The sequence below is a fragment of the Gracilinanus agilis genome, chromosome 4, assembly GCF_016433145.1.
Source record: "Gracilinanus agilis isolate LMUSP501 chromosome 4, AgileGrace, whole genome shotgun sequence".
In the NCBI taxonomy this organism is placed as follows: Eukaryota; Metazoa; Chordata; class Mammalia; order Didelphimorphia; family Didelphidae; genus Gracilinanus; species Gracilinanus agilis.
The window spans coordinates 20,240,433-20,256,747 of NC_058133.1; positions in this window are offsets into that span (position 1 = coordinate 20,240,433).

Below are 16,315 nucleotides of genomic sequence, written 5' to 3' on the forward strand. Positions count from 1 at the left end.
TGGTCTGTCACTCTCTCATTGAGATATTTCATGTTTCCTTCTATTTTTTCAGTCTTTTGACTTTGTTTTATTTGTTCTTGTTGTCTTGAGAGATCATTAGCTTCTAATTGCTCAATTCTCGCCTTTAGGGATTGGTTTTCGGCTATAATCTTTCGGTTTTCGGCTATAATCTTCTGGTTTTCGGCTATGATCTTCTGGTTTTCGGCTATGATCTTCTGGTATTACTTTTCAAACTGGACATTTCTGGTGTTCAATTTGCTCATCAGTTCATTTGGTTTCTGAGCCTCACTTTCCATTTGCAAGATTCTACCTTTTAAACAGTTATTTTCTTGCCAGATCTCTTCCATTTTCCTCAGAATCTCAGTTTTGAACTCTTCCATAGCTTGTGAGAAGTTTTCCTTATTTGAGGATGGTCCGGATGCTTGTTTGTTCTCCTCCTCTGTTTGCTCAGTTGTCTGGATTTTCTCTGTGTAAAAGTTGTCGAGTGTTAAAGACTTCTTTTTCTTGTTGTTATTCTTTCTCTTCTGAACTTCCTGAGACTGGGTAGCCATCATTAGCCCAGCAGCTTCTCAGGTTTATCCTCGCGCTCAGGGTCTATCTGCGGTCTATTGGCTCCTGAGGTCTGAGTTCTGGTTTTTTCCAAGGTCAAGCCTCCTGGTGGACCCCCTTGCTTGATCCTCTGCCGGAGGTTCCTTTACAAGTCTCAGGGCACTGCTTCCACAGTCATACACCTGTCCATGCTGGTTCCCCACTCAGGGTTTCAGAGCTTTAGCTCCTTGCTGTGTCTGCCTCCACCCACGCCTCCACCCGTGCCTGCACTCTGAGCCGGCGTTCTGCGCCCTGGGTCCACTCTCTGCTCCCGCACTCAGATTTCGCGTGCGTTCTTTGGCTTATTGGGGTCCTAAATCTTGCTGCTCTCAGGAACAGACCCCAGAGCTGCCAATGATTCAATGGGTGCCCCAAACTTGCTCTATTTCTTTTTAGCTGGCTTCGGTGCTATAGGTATTGTGTGTGGAGGGGATAGGGGTGGGGTGGTTGCTCAGCCCGTGATTTAGTGAGAGCTGTTTCACCCCTTTATAGCATGGAAATGCCTCGATTCCACGTACCTTCCACGCTGTGCCCTGTTGTGGGGTTCCTCCATTCGTCTGGACTTGTTTTTATGTCCCCTTGAGGAGTTTTGTGTGTTTCAGTCAGGAGAGGTTAAGAGCTGCTTCTTACTCTGCCTCCATCTTAACCTGGAACCTGCAACACTTTCATTTTAAGGATTAGTAAACTGAGGTCTACCTCACAAGAGAAGTTTTGTTGGTTAGGTTTATTGATGCATGATGAGAAGAGGTCAGAAAGGTAAAAGGTATGGAAACCATGCCATATGGGAAATGGTTGAAAGAAATTGGAATGAATGTTAATGAACTAGTAATCATAAGAGCTTACATTTTCATTGCACTTTTAGATTTGCAGAGTTTTTAAAAAGCATTATCTCATTTAAGCATCACAATAGCCCTGTGGGATAGGTGCTGTCATTGCCTCCAGTTTACTTACAAAGAGCTTCAGCCTCAGAGAGGTTAGAAGGCTTGTCCAGCAATACTCCTCCAGTGAGCTTCTCAGGTGAGATTTCAATTCACTATCCAGACTTTGAATTCAGTACTTTATCTCTATATTAACAACAAAGCTTTCTGGAAAGAGGCTGAGTTTTTACAGGTGGAGCCATAATTGCAATCTTTAAATATATGGACTTTAAATATATGCTATATAACTCCAGAAGGCAGTGGAAAGATCGATGGGTAAAACTAAGTTAGCAGAGTTGGGGTTAATATAGAAAAGAGATCTACAATTAAAATCAATTTGAAGATAAATCTGACTGCATTTTAAGAATGTGGTTCACCATCACTTCAAGCAGGGACTGGATATCCATATATCAAGGTTATTATAAAAGGGATTCCTCTTTCAGCTAAGACTTCGATGAGATGCCCTTAGGTCTCTTCCAGCTCTATGATTCTATGATTTTATAATATTAGTGACATGGTGGCTGCCAGATTAAAATGTTTTATTAACTCTCTTTTCTCCAGTAACATTCTTCTGAGATACAATTCTCCTTGATGACAAATAAGAAAAAAATATCAATACATTGGTTATATATGAAAATGAATGTCTAATTCCAAATCTCTAGTCTGCTTCTCTACAGTGTCTTGTTTCATCAACAACTTCATGAAGTCATGGTTAGTCACTGTAATTATCACCATTCTGAAGTCTTAAAATGCTTTTTTCCCTTTCCCTTTCCCTTGATCATGAAGCTAATTATTCTTTTGGTTCTATTTACTTTGGTCTGGATCAGTTCAGACACATCTTTCCCAGTATCAAATTAGTCATTTGTTACAGTACAATCATATTGATACACCACTATCCTGTTGAATTCAATTGAAGGACTCCTTTTTTACTTTCAGGTTTTTGTTCTTATAAAAGTATTGCTATAAATATTTTTAGATGTATGGAATGTTTTCCTTTATCTCTGACCACTTTGGGCTGTATAGCTAGTATTTGTATTCTTCATCAAAGGCTATATATAGTTTAGTGATTTTTTGGATATAATTCCAAATTATTTTCTAGAATGGTTGAACCAATGGACAATTCTATCAAGAGTGCATTAGTGTAACTATCATTCCAAAGTCCCTCTAACATTGCTTACTTTTATATGTGAATATCTTCATTAATCTGATAGGCATGAAATGAGATTTTCAGAATTGTTTTAATTTGCATTTTTATTACTGTGATTTTGAATATTTTTTTATACTTGTTGATAGCTTGTCTTTATTCTTTTGAGAATTTCCAGGTTATATATTTTGTTCATTTCTATATTAAGGAATAGCTCTTTTTATATATGTGATTCAATTCCCTTTGTATTTTGTATATCTGGTTTTCATTAGCATATTTGCTGTAAAATATTCCCCAGTTTGATTCTTTCATTTCTACTTGCATTGACTTGGTGCTAAACCTTTTTAATGTTCTCGAATAAATTGTTCATTTCTCCTCTATGGTTATCTCTCTTCATTATTTCATGAAGTATCCTTCCTTTTATCTATCAGAATTTAATGAACTTTCCTCCATTCTTCTCTTTGTTCTTGAGATGACCTTTTATATTAGGTTAAATATATGCCCATCAATCGCAAGAGAGACTTTAAATTTATCTTGACTCTGAATCCAGTACTTTAACTCTTATATCAACAACAAAGCTTCCCAGAAAGAGGCAGAGTTTGGATAAGGATGACGTGGATAGTTTTATTTTTCATCTGAGAGCTTATTTTATGAGCTTGCCTCTTATTAGTGAATTTTCACTTTAGTTAGTTCCTATCTCGAGCTTAGCATACCACTTTTCGGTTATCTCCATGCTCTGTTTCCCATAACTCCAGGCTCTTTCTTTGCCTGGAACTTGCACTTCCATCTCTATGAAACTGGTTTATGATTGCTGAGCTTTTACTTTATCTGTCTGGGAAATCAGACCCAGCATGCTACTTTGTGGTCATCTCCATGGCATAGTGCTTTGAATGTGACCCTTCACTTCTTTCCAACATTAACTGTATACATTAACTTTTCTTATTGTTATGTAAGCTTCTTGAGAGTGGGAGCTATTTTTCATGCTTATGTTTGTATTTCCAGCTCTTATAATGCCTGCATCATACTAAGCCCTTCACAAGTGTTCATTCATTTATTCATTCAGACATGTATTCCTATAAGCATTTGAGGAATATGCTTAAGATAAGTTGTTATTGCTTAACTTAAGCACTTTATGGATTCTTGTTAGCCTTCAGCTTTTCTACTTGCTTCAGCTTTCAGTCATTCCTCCTACTTTTCCCTTCTGTGGTCAAGTAGAGGAAATCGAACATCTATTTCATTAAGAAGGACTTGGGGGGGGGGAAGGAGAAAAGAGTGAGCAGTGGATGAGGGCAATGTGCTGGTAATTCCCTGGAGATGCTTTTTTTTGTCCAGACAAGTCTGTGATATCTGGTTTGTCATTTCTACTAGGTACTGTAAAAGTGAAATTTGGAAGATGCTATCTAAAAGTATATATATTTTCTATGGACACTTGAATATTGTCAAACTACATTTCCCGTGGTCCAACGGGTTTCCGGTTCCGGTTCTTTGGGCATGGGGACACCTACGTCTTGACACAGAGAAGAGTTTATAATCTCCTGGGTTAGGGGGGAGTGGTCTCTTGGCCAGCAGACTGAGGAAGAGGTAATAATGACTGGAGCAGAAATTTTGAATGCTTACAAGCGCGTGGTCAAATGACTTTATCTATTAAAATGGCTTTAATTAAAATACTAATTTATATTATTATATAAGCCTTTATCATTTTTAATCCTTATAGTACCTGAGCTAGTCAAGTCATTATGGGAGTCAGGGAGAGGGAAAATAGTTTACATATCATTGATCTAACTGGCTTTTATGTGTAGTTCGGACAATATTTTTTTGGGGGGAGGAAGTTGATGGCTGGAGGAGACATAAACAAAAAAACCAGGTGAATCTACAAGGAGATATTAGTAATGATTTTCACAGGGTCATAGCTTCTAGGGCCGTGTTGGAGAATGTTTCAGTGAATGGGTGCCCAAACTACCATCAAGTTGCTTGTGAGTACCCCACATTTATCTCAGATAGTGGAGCGAGGAAGTACTCACATTGAGTTGCAGGGCAGAGGGATGGGGCATGTAAAAATGTCCTCAGGTGCTGTGGAGAGTGGGTATGGAGCAGCCCACTCTGGCATATGTGCCCTGTCGTTGCCAACAGGTTCTAGTGTTTTTACATTATCTGATTTTCCTTTTGGTAAGAGAGGGCACTAGTAGGGGTCAAAGTTTTTATTTATGCTTCTGGTACATGTGATGTTTCCCCTAATAGAATGTGAACTCTTTGAGGGCAGGGATTGTCTAATTTTTGCCTTTATATTCTCTAGCACCTAGCACGATGCTTTGCATTTCATAGACATTTAATAACTGTGTATTGATTGATTTCATGTCAGGTACAATTCATTCAGCAAATATTTATAAGGCATTTATTATGTTAGGTATTGGGAGAAACAAGGATTTTGAATGGTATCTATGGAGGGGCTATCTACAACACTGAAATTGTAGATCTTTGAAGTACTGAGGCATAAATGGAGACTCAGAATGAGTCAGTGCTTTCAGAGACATGAGCCAAAAAGTAGGGTTGTGTGGAAAACACTCTAGACTGAACCTCAGTGGTACAAGCACAGAGGTTTGGTTCTAGGCCAGAGAATTCATATAAATGGTAATATTCATAAAGGTTGAATTTGAAAAGACAGATTTGGGCTTTTAGAAAAGTTTTAAATTTTTGATTACATAAGTGCTTTCCCAAAATGAAGAGTGTGTTGCTTTGTTTCCTATTACTAGAGGTTTTTAAATGAAGGCTGTAAAATCACCTGTCAGGTAGATTGTGGAGTGTTGGATCAGGGATGTGTTTAGACTAAATGGCCTCTATGGTCTCCTCTTTAGATGAGAGATTTTGTAACTCTCACTAAAATGTCAAAGAAATAAGTGTTAAAATATTAACTTGTTAATTCTAACAAGATCATAGATTCTAAGTGGGAAGGAGCTTTCTTAGCCAACTAGTACAGGCTTCTCAAATACTTTCATAGATGAAGAAATTGGGGGCCAGAGAGAAATGTGACTTGTCCAAGGTCCTGAATGCAATAAGTATCTGAGCCTGGAATTGAATGTAATAAGTAGCTGAGTTTTTTGATGACTAGTCCAACACTCTTTTTACTATGCACGCTATATAGCTTAGTGAGTTTGCATCAGGCTATTTCCTGAGAGCAGGCTTTATTATTTAAATTATTATTATGACTAAGAATTATAATGCTGGTTATTATTAATACTGATGATGACTGTGTGGACAGATGAAAGAATGAAAAAATCTTTATTAAGTACTTAATTTGTTATAGCCTGAACACTAGCAATTCAAATATAAAAATGGGAAACTCCTTGTCTTCAAAAAGTTTATATTCTAATAGAGGGAAATAATACATATAGAGGAGTGGCAGCCAGAAAAGGGACTTTTGGTCTGGTGAGTCCAAAAGCCAATAAGATGATCCATAAGATCATTTATTTATCTACATTTTTTGGGAAGCAACAGCAAACAGTATGGTGGTCTAGCTAGTTCACTTTGCAATGTGAACTAATCTGAACTCACCAATCAGGACATCTTCACCTGGAGGGGAGTGAGAATGTACAATTACATAATTATTTAGTCATAACAGGAGGTTTATATACATTCTACCATTTAGTTCTTCCAGATGAGAAGAGTCAATATTTGACAGATGAGGAAACTGTGATTCAGAGATCTGAAGTGAATTTATCAGACCCATGTCTAAAAAGTGGAAGATTTAGGACTCATACACATATCATATTTCCAGGCCTCTTATCTTTTTGCTATAACACAGATGATAGAGAGCATAAGTGACATTGGGAATCTGAGGTAGAGGTATCATGTGGGGGTAATAGGTAAAAGCACGTTAAGTGGAAGACCAGTTACTTTAAGAGACAGACATATCTACTTCACAATTTTTCTAATGACTACTCTTCCCCTTTTCTGTTATCAGTGAGCTCAATTTACCATAGAATCTTAGAGCTGGAAGGGACCTAAGAGGCCAACTCATACTTAATGCATGAATCCCTTGCTTGTGAGCAACTGCAGGATTTTCATATCAATTTTCAGTTCCTATAGATGGAGGATTGACTGAGGCTCTGAGCCTCTTGAGAATGCAGTATATATACTGAGATGTCAGGGAAATGTTGCCACCTCTGTTTATTCCCTTTATTTAATCTTGCTGTTTCACTCAGTATATCACTTGAGCTGCTGCTTGGATATGCAGTGATAACTGAGAATCTCTCTAGTATATCTGCTCTTTCCTGATCCTTCTCTCTTCTTCTCTCTCTCCTTCTCTTTTCACTCTCCATATCTTTCTGCATTGGTAGATGTCACTGTTAAAGATAGACTGTCTTTCTGGTTAGCTCTGCTCTGCTTCTCCTTTGGCTTTTCTTAATCATCAACCCAGCATCTCTCCAAGGTACTGAATGCAAATAACTGAGCTGGTATCCTCTAATTTCAACAATTCTGCTGGAGCTTAAGGAGTTTTAGAGATTAGTCCACAGGTTTAGACTTAGAAGACAACTCAGAGTTATTCTAGTTCAGTCCCTACTCAAGTGATAAATCCTCTCTACAACATCCCCAATAAGTGACTATCTGCTTTTGCTAGAACAATTCCAATAACCAGGAATTACTATTGCTCTGAGTTGGGAAGGGATTCAACACATGAGAAGGGGGAGGAAAGATATTATAGCTATACAGAAGAATGTGAGCACTGCAGCATAGAGGATACTGGAGGCCTCAAGGCAGCCCATTTCACATATGGACAGTCTAATTTTTAAGATTTTTTTCCATTATGGAACTGAAATTTGTATTCTTATTACTTTCATTATTTCATTGCACTGATTTCTGGAGGGAAAACTATAAACTTAATCCATCTTACGCATGATATTCCTTTAAGATGTTAGAAGAGAGTTCACATGTACCCACTCTCTTTATATAATGAATGATTCCTATTTTGTTAAAAAAAAGTTTTCATACATTGTGATCTGTCTCCAGAACTTTTCACATTCTAGTTGTCACCTCTTCCTTGCCCACCTTTGGTCCTGCTTTAACGTATAGAATCTTGGAACAATAGCAGTCCATAGAGATCAGTGACTCACAGAATATTCCAGAATCATTAAAGAATGTTAGTGCTGGAAGGGAATGGGGGATCACTTTAAGTCTAGGTTCTAGACTATATCTATAGTTTAAAGATGAGAACAACAAGGCCTAGAGAAATTTAGCCAATTTAATCAAGAATACACATATAGTTAATGGAAGAGATGATAATCCTTATGATTCCATTATTTCTATTGATGGATCTACCTACTTCCCTAGCTTCCATTTAAAAATTTAAAACTGTCTTCAACTCGTCCCTTGCTCTAATTTCCTATAAACAATCAATTACTGAATCTAATAGAATTTACTTTTTAACATCTGCTATATCCAACTTCTCTTCTGTGTTCCCATTGCCACCATCCAAATGCAGGTGATCATCACCATTCATGTAGAAGCCTTTACAGGTTTTCTTGTCTTCTCTTTCCCCTTCTTATATTCCACTAGTCACATAATAACCAATATAATCTTAGAGCCAGTCATATAACTCTTTTGCTCAAAAATATTTATTGGCTGTCTATTTTTTACTGAATAAAGTTAAAACTCCTTTGTCTAGCATTATAGGCATTTCACGAGTTTGTGCTGGCTGATCTTGGCCTCCTGTCAAAAATATAATAGGAGGCAGCTCACATCTCTAGCCTTTTCTCATTAATTCTCTCCCTGCCCTCTTTGCTCTAGTCAAGGCTCCATTTGTTTTAAACCACCCTTATGTCTATGCTCATCTATTCTCGATTTCTTGAATATCTGCTCTCTCCCTCTTTGTATGCTGAATTTCTCTCCATTCTTTAAAGACCAACTGAAATGCTTCCTTTAGGAAGACTTCTGTGGTGCTCCCAGCAGTTCTATTCCTCTATTTGTGATTTTGCATAGAATTTTCTGTTGCCTCCTCTAATGTTTTCTGTAGTATTGTGTATTATAGTTATCCATGGTTGTCATATCTCACTTATAAGTCTGAAAGCTTAATAAAGGCTGAAATGTGTTCCATTTAATCTTTGTCTTCTCCAAAGGCCTAGCACTCAGCTATGAACAGTATAAGAACTTAGTAAATGTCTATTCATAAATTAGTGAAAATCAGGGATTATTGCGGCCAATTTGAAGATGAGGAAACTGAGGTCTGAGATAGCTTAGTAACTTGGATGGTCACCCCGATAGTTAATAACAGAGGTGAGATTTGAACACAGGGATCCTGGTTCCTTGCCCAGTGCTTTTTCCAGCATTCAGTACTGCATTTCAGCTTCATATCTTATTAGTTTGTGTGCTAAATACTTAGATTTTTGTGCCAATTCCAGGTATGCCCAGATCTCACTAATTGTTTTCTAGTTCAGACTGTGAGGATGTTGTATTAGCAAGGTGCTTTGAATCAATGCCTTTGGCCCAATAATGACAGATTTCACTCAACTTCTAGAGTTCCTAAGAGGAAAGAAGAAGAATTCTTGCCTCTCTCTTTTGGCTACAGAGGAATCATATTTTTGGCCTCCAATTATTCTTAGTAACCTCTAGATCTTCTCAGGTTTTCTAATTGGACATCCTTTGGGTAAAAGAATCTGATTTTGTTTTTAGGAAATTAATTACCTTTGAACTTACTGAGAAAGCAGAAGTCTATCTCATGCTGTTGGTCAGGAGCAAATTATCTTCCTAGAAGCAAGTTTGATGAAAATCTTAACTGTGAGGAACTCCTTTAGACTTGGTAATCAAATAACATCTTATAGGGATCTGGGAAAATCTGGCTTTGATTTTCTCATTTATAGAAGGGAGACAATAATTATTACTTAATATACTCCATAGAGTAATTGGGAGGCAATCATTTTGCAGATCACAAAATAAAGGAGAAATAGAAGTTATTACTAAACAATGAGAGAGTGATTACCAATTCTATGCTAATCATTGTGCTAGATACTATGTAGGATATTATAAGGAGCTGATTTATATGATCTTGTGTGTCTTACATTCCTCAAGTTATTTTTTAAAAGAATTTCCATCTTGGAATCAATGCTGTGTATTGATTCCAAGGCATAAGTGCAATAAGGGTTAGACAATGAGGGTAGTGACTTGTCCAGGGTCACATAGTTAGGAAGTGTCTGAGGCCATATTTGTGCATGGGACCTCCCATCTCTAGACCTGGCTCTCATTCCTCTGAGCCACCTAGTTTCAACACCACCCCCAGGTAGGTTCTTTCAAAGCACAACTCAATTTCTCCTTTCTCCCTCTGTTTCTTCCTCTCTGTCTCTGCCTTTGTTTCTCCATGTCTCTGTGTCAGTGTCTGTGTCTGTCTCTCATACACATTTACTGCTGTTGCTGCTACTGCTGCTACTGCTGCAAATGCTACTGCTACTATGACTCTATTTGTATCTTATACACACACACACACACACACACACACACACATATATCATGTCTTCTTCATTAGAATATGCATTTTTTGAGGGAAGGGAATGTTCTAGCTTTTGCTGTTTTTGTATCCAGAATTCCTAGTATGGAACCAGGCATATGCATTTATTTAGCCATTAATTGTTTAATAAATACTTGGTGGATAGATTGATTCAGGGGAAAAAATCAAGGTCACTTGGAAACAAAATGAAGCACATATCATCCCCATTATCCTGTCTGCTTCTAGTCTTGTCCTAAAGATGCTTTCAGCAAGCCTATAATAAATTAACTTACATCCCTATGTTTTTTGTTTAATTTTTAAAAGCAGTCATTTTGTTGATTTTAGCAACATTTTTCAGAAAATAAAATATAAGAGTAATAGCAAGATAGTGACTTACCCCTGGACTATTTATGTTGGAATGAAATATAAAAAAGATGAGAATAAGAAGATGATGATGGTGATGATCATATACCACATCAATCCAAAGAAGGGAGTGTCAGTGAATATTGAAATAGTCAGTAAAGACTTCTGGGAAAGATGGAGTTTTAAAGAATGGAGAAAGTTTGACAGTGCATAAAGATTGAATAGGTCATTCTAAGCAGGAATCAGTATGACTCATGTAGAGCAGGACTATTCCATCACTAGAGTGGGAGTGGGGCACATAGAATAGAGAGCTTCTTCCTTTTTCAGAGAGTTCCAAAGCCCATTTGACACCTGATGCAGTCTTATCCAAAAAGGTATTCATGTTGTGGATACTGACACCAGCTTTTGATGATCCATTGGCCACCCAATGGGTTTCTTCCAGAGGCTAACTCAATAGCACTGCTGTTTGACACAATGATCTTTCAAACCAGGAGCATATTGGATTTAGGGGGAAAAGGAGATCTAAGGCTGAGACTGAGTCTTTGTTGAGTTTTAATAGTAATGTAGGGCACCACGGCTTTTGGCTCCATTAATCATGGCTGGCAGCTGCTACTAGAATGAGATGATTCAGGATATGGTGGACACCAGAGCTGCCAAGAGTAATTCCTGACTTGTAGCATCTCAGCACCACAGAATCACTAAGGAGAAAGAGACCAGAGAAGCCATTTATTCCAAACCATTTCCTAAAACAGGAATTCCAAGAGTATCTTTGACAAGTGGTCACCCACTTCCTCTTGAAAATACAAGTCCTTTACCCTCTCTGGGCCTTAGATTTCTAATCAATTTCATTCAAGAACTCAGTCCAGATAATCCCTAAGGGCTCCTCCAGGCTAATCTTCTATGATCATAAACTTTCCAATGAAGGGGAATTTACCCCTCTTCTTTTCTCCCTTATGTAACAGGTCCTAGAAGAGGTTCAGACACATGGTTCACAAACACATCAATTAGAATGATACAATAATGAAGGAAATGGACCAAATAAATATAGAAAATTTTAAGTATTTTTTCTGAGAGATTCTTTGGGTATTTTATTCTTAATTCTACCTCTCCAAAAAATAAAAGTTGTCTCTAGAGGGTGAAGAAAGAGCTTATTCTTCACTGGGGAATCTGAGACCAGTAATGAGTTCAAATGCTGTCTCAGACATACATTATCAATGTAACCCTGGCTGAGTCACTTAACCACGAAACCTCGATTTCCTCAACTGTAAAATGTAGGCTAATAATAGTATCTACCATCTATCACACAGGGTTGTAGAGAGCATCAAATGAGATTTTTTTATGTAAAGAGATCTGAAAACCTTACAACACTCTATTAATGCTAACCATATCTCATCATTATACTGATAACTCCTTCCTACCTCTCTCAAGATCTTCTCCCCTCTGATTGAAGGGCTAGAGGATGAAGCATTAAACTCCTCTCAAAACTTTTCTTTATATAGGGAAGCAATTGAATATTTCAGCTCATTCTCATTTCAATCTGTAGCTTTGCTTGGTTTCAACTTTGTGGAACAAGGTGTCCCTAGGAAGAGATTCCTTCAGGCATCTCTTCTCTCCTTTTTAGCTTCATTTTGTGTATTGTCTTCCCCCATTATATTGTAGCTTTTCAGAGCCAGGGATTGTCTTTATTTTTCTTACTTATATCCTCCAAACCTAGCACAATAGCTGGCACATAGTGAGTGCTTCATAAATGTTTATTGAGTTGAAATTATGAGGAGGAGGAGCAGGATGAAGAGGAGGATGGAGCTAGCATTTCTATAGTTATCTAAGATTTGCAAAGATCTGTATACACACACACACACACACATATATATATTACCACATATAATCACCCCAAAATCCCATTTTTTGAAGGCACCACAGGTACCACATTACCATTTTATTGACAAAGAAACTGAGGTATTGAGGTATTGAGCAGTTAAGTGATTTCATAGGGTGACATAGCTAGGAAATGTTACCAGTGGGATTCGAATCCATCACTTCCTGATGCCAAACCTGGTGATCTAGTCCCTGTGTCACAATGGCAATGACAATGATATGTGCATCCAAACCTCCACTTCATTCCCTGATTTCTCAGCCTCTCCCAGCTGTAGTACAGTGCAGATGAGAGGGTGACCTGCAGTACCCTGACCTTCAAATGTCTCATTTTAGGGGATGAGTCAAAACAAGCACCATTACTCTCTCCCTGATCGGCTGAGCTGAGCTCACCACGGAAACAAGCTCTTTGGAATTGGAGTCCTTCATGCATTTATATTGGCTTAATAATCAGGATGACTAAGGGAGATGAGAGCCGCATTGGAGTCCTGTAGTGAGAACTCCAAGGAAGGGAAGGAATTACTGTGGCCTGAGAGGGTTGCAGGGGGTGTAATGGAATAAGAAGAAGCAGTGGGGAATTTTTCAAAGTAATGTCTGCAATGCTTGCTCAAGAAAAGGACACGGAAGCTCCTCCCAATCACTTCTCTGCTTCTCTGAACTTGACATATCTTTAGAAATACTTGAGAATCCCAAGCTGGGAAGCATCACATGCAAGCTAGAGCCCAACTCCCTCATTCCTTGGCTGATGCTGAGGTGCCCAGAAAGGAGGTGACTCCCTCACTGGTCTGCTGGTAGGAAGAAGCACTGATGAACTTAGGACTTTGATCTTCTGGCAGAAAATCAAGTCCTGTTTGCCCTATACATTCTGTTGATTGGCATGATAGGCCCTTCATTGGATAAGCAGTCTAGAACAATGGAGAGAATCAATCTTTGAAGTTAGGGGTCCTGGACTCAGATTCCTAGTTAGTCTACTTACAGTGTGACCTTGGGCAAGTCACAACTCAGAATCAGTTTCCTTATGTGTAGGATGGAGTCTAAAATCCTGTCTAACTCTACATCTATAATTGTGTTTTGTTATGAGAAAGAGAAACTGAAGTCCAGAGATGGGAAGTGATCTGCCCAAGGTCATACAGTAAATTTATAGAACAAACTGGATTTTGATCCCAGGTCTTTTTTTCTCTAAATCAAGGTCAACTTAAGTTGACCTGACTTGCCCCTAACTTGCCATTAAAAATTCTGAGTGACTATTTTTCCAAGATAAAGAAGAGGGGGTTCTTTTGGGGTAGTTGTTTGACCAGATGGCCTCTAAGTTTCTGTGGCTCTCAGAGTCTGCATTTCTATTTTACCCAGCCTGATGGGCATGGGTCATCCTGGGTGCCTAGGTGTTGATGATAGCTAGAGAGAAATCAGAGGTTGGTGGGCCATCCTGCCTTTGATTGAAAGTAATGCTAGAGTTTCACCAATTCTCATTATTTTTCCATGGACTAGTCCCCTGGATTAGGTATTCCAGTGCAAAGCAGATTGGCAAGTGTGTCACCAGAGGCAAGTCCCTTAAATTTTCTGTGCCTTAGTTTCCCAAGGTATGAAATGAGGGGGATGAATGAGATGGCATGTAAGGCCACTTCGAGATCGAAATCTATGACACTATGAAGGTCCAGTTTTGGCCAAGAAGACAGCAATTACATTCATAGCTAAGCTCTGAAGATAATAAATTCCTCCTTGCCATCCTTCCCCTTGCTGTATCCCTAGGGCTTCGTTGTAAAAGGGTTTCACTACATTCTATATGCTAACTTCTCTATTCTCTCATTTTTATTCTTCTAATGTTTGGTGGAGGGCATTTCTCCAAGTAGAAATAAGTTTCCTTGGCTTTATAGCACAGTTATGTTAGAAATTATTAAAGGAGATAACCAGTATATTGCATTTTAATCTAATTATATAAATCATTTAAAATATTTATAAGGGCCATTTCCAGCCTTTGTTCCAAAGGGGGGCTTTTATGGGCTAGGCATAATATAGTATTAACACAGGCGGTGGCTCTGGGAGGGACATCAAAAGCTGCCTCTCTGCCCCTGTGAAGAATGGTTCCCCAAATAAAGGGAATGCTATCAATTGACACTTTAATAGTCTTAAAACTGTGCGTGCTTAACCTCCTGCCAAAAGAGTTTGGAAGGAGAGGGGGAGACAGCACAGAAGCTTGGGAAGCAATCGCTTTGGAAGCTTCCATAGCAACAAGTAAGGAATCCAAAAGACCTTTCCATATTAGGTACCAAGCAGTCCCAGACAATGAAAATAGCTCACAGAGAAAAAGGAGCCAACTTCAGCTGAGGACTCCAAGGAACTCATTTGCAAATAGCCAGTCTCTCCCTCTGAGCCTCCAACTTCTCCACCTGCCAAGTGGACAGCGGGGAAATTGGGTCTGGATTTTTTTTTTTCAGCTCAGTCTCTGACAAGCACATTTAAACTCTGTGCTGGGGATTTGCACGAGTCTTTTTTCTTGCCCTCCCCCCCCTGAAATCCCCTCACCCTCATTTCCTTCTATCCTTAGTCTCAGCTGTCTCCATCTCACATCTCCATCTGTTAGTGAAACATATGGGTAAGGGGGCAGAGTGGAGTTGGAGTACGATGAAATATTTAATATTTCAGAAGCGTGTGCACAGGGAAGACGTGTAAGATGTCTTCAGTAAAATCTGAGTACTAGGAATTGGGTCCACCTTGGAATTTGTGAGCAGTGGAGAGATAGAGGAGCGGCTGACATTTGGGTCCTCTGGATGGTTTTAGATCCTTCTAGCACTCCAAACACTTCACTTCACACCTCAAGCTTTGAGTGAATCTCATTGATTGAGTTCAGAAGGCTTTAGCTCCAGTTCTCCTTTTCGCAGCTGATTTTGGTTTTGACTTGACATACTGCTTGGAAAATGCTTATGGGATGAGTCTGGTCAGTGTCAACAGAGGGCGAATATGATTTCTCCCCTTGGTGGTGGTTGGGTTGAGTTGAATAATCTCAGATTTTTTTAAATCATGAAAATCTCAGATTCTATATTTTTAAGAAAGTTCAGTTTACACAATGATCAAAGTTAGTTCATGGACCCAACAACTTAATCATTCTACATAGCTGAATTAAGAACCACAATACTGTTTGTACTTCCACAATATTTCATATCCATCCCTTTCTCTCTCAAAGCCAACGATCTGGTTCAAGCCCTCATCACCTTTCACACCATCTATAGCAAAAATCTCCCAAGTAGTCTCTTTGATTCCAATCTCTCTCCTGATCTGTCCCAGTATCCACATGGCTTCCAAAATGAAATGGTCTTCCTTAAGTCAAAATCTGAATATACCACCCTTGTACTCACTAAACTCCAGTGGCTCCCTATTACTTAAATCATCGTGTATGTGTGTGTGTGTGTGTGTGTGTGTGTGTGTGTGCACATGTATTTGTGTATATGTGTATGTATATTTGAAATATATATGTATATATATTCACATCATATAGATGTACATATATGATTCTTTTATTGTTGAAAGCCCTTCATATCCCATCCCAAACCTCCATTACCAAATTTATTACCTGTTAATCCCACTGTGAAACACTACAGTCATAGCCAGACTGGTCTTCTTATAGGTTGTCACACACGACACTACAACTTTTGTTTCCATACCCTTTTACCAATTATCTTTCAGGCCTGGAGTGCCTTCCTCCTCGGTTCTGGCTCTTAGAAGCCTTAATTCCCTTCCCATCTTAGCTCAATGAAGACCTTCTACATCATTTTTGCTAACTCCCCCAGCTAATAGTGCCTTCTTTCCAAAAAATCCTGATATTTATCATGTATATATTCATGTATATATTGAGATCAAGTACCATTTCACAGTTTCTCATGTTTATTGATTAATTTCCCCCCTCTCCAATAACAACTTTCTTGCTGTTTCTCACAGTGGACAACCCATTTCCAGAATTCATGT